Source organism: Pteropus alecto, unplaced genomic scaffold, assembly GCF_000325575.1.
Source record: "Pteropus alecto unplaced genomic scaffold, ASM32557v1 scaffold115, whole genome shotgun sequence".
Taxonomy (NCBI): Eukaryota; Metazoa; Chordata; class Mammalia; order Chiroptera; family Pteropodidae; genus Pteropus; species Pteropus alecto.
The window spans coordinates 736051-746158 of record NW_006436814.1 but is presented as its reverse complement, the minus strand read 5'-3'; the positions used below and the strand labels follow the sequence as shown (position 1 = coordinate 746158).

The 10108-nt window shown below is 38.6% G+C and overlaps 1 protein-coding gene across 5 annotated transcripts in view; it reads right to left on the bottom strand.

The window, feature by feature from the left end:
• The window catches only part of SDCCAG8 (serologically defined colon cancer antigen 8), a 198933-nt gene that overhangs the window by 87039 nt on the left and 101786 nt on the right, over nucleotides 1-10108 (bottom strand). The window lies entirely within an intron of this gene.

The following is a 10108-nucleotide window of genomic DNA, read 5'->3' as shown; positions in this document are numbered from 1 at the left end:
TCTTATTGATTTTTTAATACTGTGCTCTAAGGAAGAGCTTTCTTTTCTCTACCATTTATTAATTTATTGATATCAGCATGGAGTCATGGATTCTTATTTTATTCAGTGGATTATAATCTATTATGATCATTATTTATTGTTATGTGCAACTCATCCTAAGTGTGGCCAATGAAAACCACTTTAAGCTGGTTCCTACGTGATATATCTCCACTGTTCTTGTGTATTTCTTGGCTTTCTGTCTCCACAGGATGTTCCAGGCTCATCTTGTCCTTACACTGGTTTTGGAATCAGTACCTGTCCAAGGAACTCTTGGGCCTTTTAGTGGAGAATGGTATTTAGAAACCAAGATCTGTCACTAGGTGGTGCTCATTGCCACTGAGAAGTCTTTGTTTCCAGGTTACTCTAGTAGACACAGCCAGGATATGAACCTACACATAGATGTATAAACATAAATTTCTTTATACGTGTTTATATGAATATATACATGCACATTCACACTTGTATTTCCAACTCCAGTCCAATAACATAGTAGAACCTAGTCTCCCCTCTTTTCATAACTAACTTTTTTCCTTAGCAGTGAAAAACCTGGATCCCATTTATCTTCAACGTATTTACTCATTTGCTCAGATTAGAAAACACAGGAAGTACTTTCAAAACTATTAACCTACTATGGAAAGCAAATCCACTCATAACAATATATTTGCTTACAGTTTTGTTTTGCTTCTTTTTATGTTTTGTTTGTTTTACAAATGCATGCACACCATCTTTAGTTGGTTCTATTTGTATTCTTGGAAAGTTACATATTGAAAGGCAAAGGAATACAGTAGAAATGGTCTATCTACCTCTTTATTGCATATGTGACCACTTATTTTAGTCCTGGGGTTCTTCACTCAAATAGGACAGAAAAAAAATCCTACCTTAAAGAATTAATAATTTTAGTAAGCCATTATTTATTAATGTTTACCATAAGCTAAGCTCTTTACATGTATCATTTTATTTAATCCTCACACAACCCAATGAGGTAGGTTCTCTTCTTAGCCTCATTTTATGAATGAGGAAACTGAGACCTAGAGAAGTTATACAATTTGTTCACAGCCTGCCGATTATTGAGGGGCATCGCCAGGAAATTTAAGCTTACCTGACTTTAAATAAGGTTCACAGTTTGAATCTCCACGCTTCAATCTCTTACTTGATCAGGGATGCAGAGAAATGAGAGAAGGTCGAAAGGATAATAAGTGTCTTATTTCAATTATCCATATGTGTGTGTGTGTCCTTTAATACCTTTACTGTCCATCTTGGGAGCTAAATCCCAAGTTAGTTCTCCTCCTTTCCCATTTGTCCCCTATGTTATTGGGTCACTTCCTCCCACAATGACACCATCAATTAGTTGCATCTTCCTTTAAGAAATATATTGACCTTTGTGAAAACACATCCCCTGCCTCCAGCTGGTCACAGACTCCTAGAGAAGATAAGGCATGCACATCTTACCTGGAATGTAAGTGCCTAAAGAATAGAAACCTTTGTTTTGTTCACTAATTTGTCTCAAGAGCCTGGAATCTTGCCTGGCACAGGGTTGTATCATCGACAAATATTTGATGAAGGAATGAATGAACAAAGGAATGAATTCGCAACTGTTAACAGATAGAAAGTACCACTGGTTTAAGGATCCTCCGGCCCCCCAATGATTAGATGAAGGGAATGGGATAAGATTATCCTTATTTTGGCTAATAATTTAATTTAGTTTAATTATTGTTATTGATGATAATAACAAAATAAAAATATAGTAAATTAGTAGAGAGCACGATGTCCTCCATGTTCGAGACAAAAACATACGCTTATTTCCAGCGAACAGGGGCTACATTCTCGTGTTTGGGCAAATGCAGAAATACTGGGATGGAACAAACAGAAATAAGAAAATAATAAGAGGACTAGGATTCAGTGACCTCTGCTTCCTTAAGTATGCAAAAAACTCAACGGCATCATATATTTCTATTTGTTTCACTGCAAAGTATGTCAGAATTTTGAATTTTAAGCACAATGTTGAAAGACAAGTTTTCAGATGGGAGCATGAGTCACTTCTGGGAAATGAAGCAGAAACAGAAAGGAGGTCAACTTCTTTCAAAGAAACAAACACAAAAGAAAGGAAATAACAGAAACATCCCTGAAATAATTTTCCCTCCAAAAACGTTCACCTACGGTATCTCCAAAATAATTTGAAAACTTACCTTCAAGGCAATAAAGGGTGTTCCTGACTAGATATTACCTGCTTCTCCACACCGTCTGCCCAACTCCCATTCCCTTAAAACCACGGCCTCTTAACGTCTCATTATCCTCCACGTGTCTGTGCTTTCTGTTCCTAAAGCACATTCAAATGCATTGACCTCTCTATTCATAACAAGTCCGCAAGGCAGGGAGATGGAACAGATACCACTGTTTGACAGATGAGTCATCTCAAGCGCAGAGAATTGAGAGATTTGCTTGACACCACACGGCTAGTCGTAAGGGGCACAGTTAGACCCAGAACCCATCTCCTTACTCTAAGTTCAGCGTCCTTTCCAGTCCATGGCCTCACATGAGGGGTTTAGTCAAACTCTGTTGGTCATCCATTCAACAAATACTTAAACACCTACTCTGTGCCAGGCACGAAAGCCTGGGATGCATCGGCACGCGAGACGCAGACCAGGACCACGCCTTCAGGGTTCATAGTCTAGTGAAGATGACAGACGAGAAAGAAGAACTAAAAGAGTACAGTAAATACTAAAATAGGGCTAAATTCCTGCTATCGGACAGGTGGATAGGACAGGAGCTGCAGGGTGGCTGGGTACAGTAAAGAAGGACTTCAGGAAGCTTAAGAAATTAGATGCTTAAAATGAGTTGTAATTATCCATCCAAAGAATGAGAAGAATATTGTTACAAATGAAGTGGATACTGGTGCAAAGATCCGGGAGGAGAGATAACCAGGTACCTCTGGAAAAACTGCAAACAGTTCTGGCACAACTGGAGGGTGGAATATATATGTCGGGGGGTAGAAGCGAGCAGCTGGTGGAGGGGAGATTGAAGGAAGATGAGACATGGAAATGTAGGCAGAAGCCAGAACATGCAGCTATTTTTAAGGACTTCATCCTGAGGGAAATAGGGAGCCGATGTAGGGTTTTAAGCAGGGGAGTGTTGTGATCACACTCGAGCTTTAGAAAGATCACTCTGGCTGCAATGTGGGGAGCAGAGGGGGAAGGCACAACACAGAAGCAGGAGAGCACTTATTACTACAACAGCAGCAAGAGCAATTTCTGTCATTGTTTCTTGAATACAGTAGATACCATAGGTAGATACTGAGACCGAACAGCCATCAATGAACGTTTCAGTCACTTTCGGCCTTAATTTTTGATGGCTCAGAGGTCTCTGACGCACTAGTGACTGCACGGAGCAAGTTCCTCTGAGAAAGTCAGGGCCTCCTGCATTCTATTTTACACCATAGGCCCAATTCGAACTAAACAATGAGGACGAATATGCTATTGCGCAAAATAAATTAGATCATGATTTTGCCTTTGCATCTTCGTATTGTCAAAATATTCCTATTTTCCATCTCTGACTTTTCTGTGTAAACTAATAACTTGGGTCCATTCTTGCCTCTCCTCTCTGGAAAATATCAGCTTATCTACCTATTCCCAACAATTAATCCTTCTGATGAGTAACTTCAAATCGCACGTCAGTAGGATGTTATACATTACATATTACATGTGATAAGAGCACTTCTGTAACCTGTCAATGAATATGCGTCATCGTCAAACTGCAGAACAACTGATTGAGAAGTTTCTTTTCTATTAAATAAAATGTTTTTGAAATTAATTTCTAGGATCTATTATTAAATTGGGAACATATTGGTTATATTGTGGCTGTTAAATTTATTCAGAAATGTGCTATAATAGCAAGAACTACAATTATTAAATACATTTTATAATATCTCAAGCGTGACAGAGTAATGCTTCATTCATTTGGAATGCTGGGAGACAGGCTGTCCATATGAGAAAATTTTCCAGGCATCAGATCCACAGAAATCTATTTGCAGTAGAAGTATGTCTGAAATATATTAATTATGTCTTTGCTTCCTTAAGCAACCTACACCCGATGTAACAAACTCTTCTTGATAATCCAGGTTCACAATTTCACATGAGGCAGGCCTGCTTGCCACTGTTCTTCCTGCTGCTAGGAAGCTCCTAGGGGTTCCTGCTCATTGTGCCTAACAAGTGGCTGGAAACAGGACACTCGATGATATTTGTTACACAAAAGCTCTCGTGCTTTTCTAAAGGACCAGGAAGTATATAGAAGCCTACCGATCTGCTTCTTGTAATTTTTTTATTGGTTGTTGTGCTATGATTTACTAACATGTTTTCTGTTTTATTTTGAATGGTTTTTGAAAAAATATCTAGAAATGTTATCTTAGGATAGTACCACTGCTTTCACACAGAAAAGTGCCAGTGTTTTGCAATAATTAGTTGCTTCTTTAAAGTACTTTTTAATTTATATTTCAGTTTGTTGCTATCTGCCAAATGGCTGAATTTACCAGAAGTCAAAGTTTGAGTAAGTAATAAGCATAGTAGTTTTCTTTGTTGCTGAGGTGATGTGCCTTTAATATGTTTCTGAAACATTCAATATGTTTGTATGTATTAGGACCGTTTTCTGTTCACTAACCTTGGCTTGATCACAATAACAACAAAAAACAGTTCATTTTTAAATCTTGATTGAGATCTCCCTTTTTGCACACAATTCTGGAGCTGAGAAGTACTACATTTACAGAAAACTGACTTGAGCCAGGTTTTCAGATTCCTACTCCAGTATAATTCTCACTCTTCTAAATTAGAAAATCATCATTCTTGCCACACTAATCAGGTCATTTTCCTCATCGAAACATCTATCCTTTTAGTCATTTTATGATCTGACATTATTTCTATGTGGCTTACAGCATTTGCTTATAACTACTGTCTACTTTCTCCACTGTTTCCTCTGCTTTGGTAACGAATTTGCTGGATTCTCCTCTTCCTCTAGCCACGTCTAGGTCGTCGTCCTCACCATCCCCATAGCTGCAGAGCTACCCTTTCCATTACCTTTATTCTTAAATCTATCATCACGCTCATTCCCACAAGGTAGCCTATCCTGACCTACTCAAACCAGGAAAGAAACAAATGCAAATAAAACCCTAAAATACCTCTAAAAACAGTCTCGGCCCTTATTCCTGAGGACGTAAATTCCGCTGCCAGCAGGGCCGGGTCATTCTTTTGTACCCAAGGAGGCAGGGGTTAAGGGCACAGGCTTTGGTGTCAGCCAGACATGGCACCAGAGTCCCAATTCCTTCTATTAGCTATGTATCTAAGCCAGTCACTTACCCTATGAGTCAGTTTTCTCAAATGCGAAATGGGGTTCATGAAAGCACCTCTCCTCATAGGACTCCTCATATTTAGTACAGCAGTGACATATCACAAGTGTCCAAAACATTCATTAGTACCATTATTATTGTTACCATTATTAATGCCTAGAAGATGACTCCTCAGAGTATAACAATCAATATAATTATCTCCAAGACAAACAACCTTGAGGAACGAATAAACGATCTCCTCAATTTACTGATAAAAGCTACACAGGAGGAGGTGGCATCGCACAGGGGATGCGAGCTTGGGTTTTGGACACACATGAACCTGGACTCAAAGCCGGGCTCCGCCACGCACTAGCAGTGTGACCTTGGAGTGGAACCTTAGTCTAAGGCTCATTTCCTTGTTTAATGAAGTGATATTATCACGATACGTGAGATACTCTACGCAAAGCAAGTGGCAATGTCCGGGCCCAGGTGACCATTTGAAAGTATCTCCACTGATGGAATGGCGTCTAGGCATTTAATTGTCAAATTTATTTTCAACAACTCTTAACAGGTAGAGGCAAAGATGAGACAGTAAGATGTGGAAGAACTTATGACAATGAGCTGCTGCTCCAGGTAACAGCCAGGAAGGGGCGGCTTCCTCCATCCCCCTCCTCCCCAAAGTGACAGGTCTTCAAAAAAGGCTGAAGCGCAGTCGGTCTGGCTGCTGGATCCAAAATGAAAAAGAAAGCTGACATGATTTTCTCGTTCTTATAGAATGACTCCAATTATTGTAGAAATAGAATTCAGGGTTGATGCTCACGAGAAACCCACTGCATTGACATCAGGCCCTGCGGGAAAGTCAGGAAAATGGAGGAACACAGGGTGGGGACTGCGGTGGCTCCTGCCGCAGCCGCGGGCCACGTGTGGCTACTGAGCCGGTGAAACGTGGCCAGACTGAGCTGAGACGTGCTGCAAGTGTAAATAATACACACCGGATCGTGAAGAATTTGAAAAAAAAAACAGCTAAAAAACTAATAATTTATACTGATTACATGTTGAAATGATACTATTTTCTATATAGTGGGTTAAATTGTTAATAAAATTGATTTCACCCATTTCTCTTAAAAATCCACCTATGTGAATACTTAAATTCCATATGTGGTTTGCATTTTGTGGCTCCCATTGTATTCCTATTGGACACTGTTGGCCTGAGCATAACTCCTCTGCTTACTTCCCTGCAGCAAAGCATCATCGTCAATCCTGATGCTCCACAAATTAAAATAGCCATGTTGTCTTGAACTGCTACCTTTAAGTGCCTCATGAAGACAGCAAACCTCGTAACTTTTATAAAAAGCAAAAAATGATCAAAATAACATTTTTTTTTACCTTGATAGATTTCTCATTTAAGTCAGCCAGTCACCATTACTTCAAAGGAGACACTAAGGAGAAGAATATTATCTTATATTCACCATATTATACAAATGTGAGTGACATGACTTTTTTTGTGTGTGTGTGGTAAATCAGATCTGGTTTGAAGCATCTCCCAAAATAAGAATTCATGTTTAAAACTATATTACAAAGCACATTAAAAACTACTCCATACGACCAAGCTGGAAAATTATAGAAAAATGTCCAGTCATGTACATGGATTACAGATACCTAATAAGATAATGTACATACAATTGGAAAATCATTATCATTTAATAGTCTTTCCATAATTATTAAATGGGAAATAGTAGATTCTCTGAGAGACTTTTTCCCCAGATTTCTTCCCTGAATCTCCAGGAATTGCCCTTCTATCATTCATTAATTACTTGTTTCTAGTAAGAAACTAACACTTTCAAAGTTTATCAAGAGGACCATGCAGTCATATTAGTTAGTCAATCTGTCAGCCAGTTTAATAAATTATCCCACTGCCTGGTGAGTTAATCTGTTGCCTTTATAGTTTCCACTTTTTGCAAAACATTAACTGTACTTTGTGGAATACAAATAAGCCCATGTATGGTTCCAAAACTCTACAAAAATTGTTGGAGTTTATTTGCTGTTAGAAATATAATCTGAGAACCCAGCAAAGGGGTAGATGAGAGAGCCAGGCCCACACACAGTAAGCTCCTGTGAGGATCACAATTCTAGTCTTACTCTCATTACGAGATCGTTATTTATAGAAAATCTCACCAATAGAAGCTGCCTGATGTAATTACAAATTATAGGCACCTCGAAGGGTATTTACAGAAAATTAACACATTATGAGTGTTAAACTTCTCGCCTTCTAGAGCTTACTGGCCATGAGCTGCTTCATTTCTTCAGAAGACAGGAAAGGAAACACACAGAAGGGAGGGAGATCGAATACCAAAGGTTGAGCGTGAACAAAGATTATTGCAGAGTGTGATGAAGGGGTCCAGACTTTCAATCTGGGCCAGTAATTCCTGGCAGAAGATTGTCTGAAAGGATTTACATCCAAAAGTGTCCGTAATATTTCACTCTATGAAATCTCAATATAAGAGTCAAGCTTTGAAAGGTGTTGCCTAAATTCCATGAAGTAACTGGCATCTATTTATTTGTCAAATTCATTTTCAAGAACTATTAACATATAAAGGCGAAGTTGGAACAGTAGATGTGGAAGAACTCACTGTAATGTGACTCTGGCACAGCTAATGGTTCAAGTAATGGTCAAAAATGCTCCCTTACTCTCGCTTCCACTTTAGAGGCTTGACTGAGTCTGAATGGAAAGTTACCTACCTACCTGCTCTCTTCATAAATAAAAGTAAGGTGGGGGTGATGGCCAGGAGTGAAGTCCAGAGGCACTGATGAGATGAGAAAACAAATAATTCCCATGTGATTATTCTCAGTTCTCCCACCACAAAGTAATTTAGATTAGTTTTTCCCATAGTCCCCAAAACCTGATTCCTGGGAGATATGTGGAGATTTAAAAGAAAAGTTTCCTTTAGTCATATAAATTTGGTAACACTGAAAACTGAATTTCCTTCTGAGAGCGTCACAATGTGCATTAGCATATTAAAGGCTCTGAGAAGCCCTGCAGTCAAGCAGCTTATTTCACTCAACTTTCCAAAAGGAACTGATCACAGAATCCACAATACCCACATCAGAGGTAATATATGTGATGGATAAAACTGTATTCTGGAGCCTAACTACCTAAGCTTGAATCTCACCTCTACTATGACCTTGGTCAAGATATTAGCTTCCGTACACCTCAGTTTTCTTGTCTGTAAAATGGGGCTCGTAGCAGAATCTGCCTGGAAGGGTCACGTCATTTGGAGATTGAATTAATGTGAGCAATGAGCTCATCACCGAGTAAGGAGTGTGTCCTGGGAGCTATCTTTGTCACTACGCCCAAGAGGAGTGTTCCAAGGAGTTGTAATTGCTGTTTGTGAGCTCATGTTCCTTGCTTTTTTGTTTCCAGAACTAGTAACCATGTGTCAAAGAAAATCATTTTCTCTTCAGCAACAGGTTGTGCAACGCTTCTACAGAAAGATTTTAATGGGTTTAATTCAGACAAGTCACATTATCGGTGAAGACAAAGGAGTCGAATGTGGAAGGCAGGGAAGAACACTGGCCTGCGGGCAAGGAAGGGAGAGTGGCCTTTTAGCTTCTACCAAATAACTGTTGACTTTGGGCAAGTTGCTTAGCTTCTCTGCATCTCAGTTGGACTAGATGGGTAGTTTCAAGAAATCATCAAGATGATCTTGAGTTAAGAAAAGTTTATCGATCCAAATACTGTTTTCCAGATTTTACACATTCATATACTCACAGAGTATGTAGTTACATGAACCTTGTGTCTACTAGGCTGTAGGATACCTATAAAGATCGATCATGCCTTCTTCCTTTTAAAATTTAAAGTGTAGCTGAAATGGAATATGAACCTAATACATGTTGAATAAATGCCTATTTAACAGCAACACACCCATTATTCCTTCATTTGAAAAAAAAAAATAATTCAAGACCCCTGTGTTGTAGGACACTATGCTGGGTACAACTAAGTTTACATATTTCTGGAAAGCTATTAGTTCTACCTATAAAGAGCCTGCGATTTAATTTGTGGTATGAATATCAAGTGATGACACTAATTGTTGCAGTTTCTTTTTACGACCTTTCAATTTGAATCCCATAATTCAGGTGAGTTTTATGGTATTATTTTACACAGCAGCACCATACTAGCAGCATTATTATATAAAGGTACTCAGTAACTATGATGGAAGAGACAGCAAAATCAGTTCATTATAATTAAAGTCAGTCTGTTCCAATCGATTTTATGTAAAATTTTAGATTAATAAAAATATCTATTAGACGATAGCTTCCTAACAAAGGGGGGAAAGAGGCACATTTTGGAACTGATTTTAAAACACACGTTATCAATTTCCTTCATGAGAAGAAATAACTTCCTTCAATAGAAGAAATATTTTTCTTTCAAATATATAGTTGTATATAGTCTCATCCCGTCTTAAAAACGAGACCTAAAGTGTTGATCTCCATAAACCCCAAAGACGTAAGTAAATATCTTCTATAACTGCTAGTCAAATACCAGTTCTTTCTTTTTACTGACAAAAGCATGTCATGGACAGACATCATCTCTAAAATCAAAAACGCGCCCCCACCCCCCCAATCGGACATAATCGTTTGACCCAGGCTGCTCTCAGATAGGCATGCAAATACATTGATACATTAAATACTCAGTCATTGAATTGGCTGAGTATTTAATCTTTGTGACAGCACGCAGAAATTCTTATGGATAAATCACTA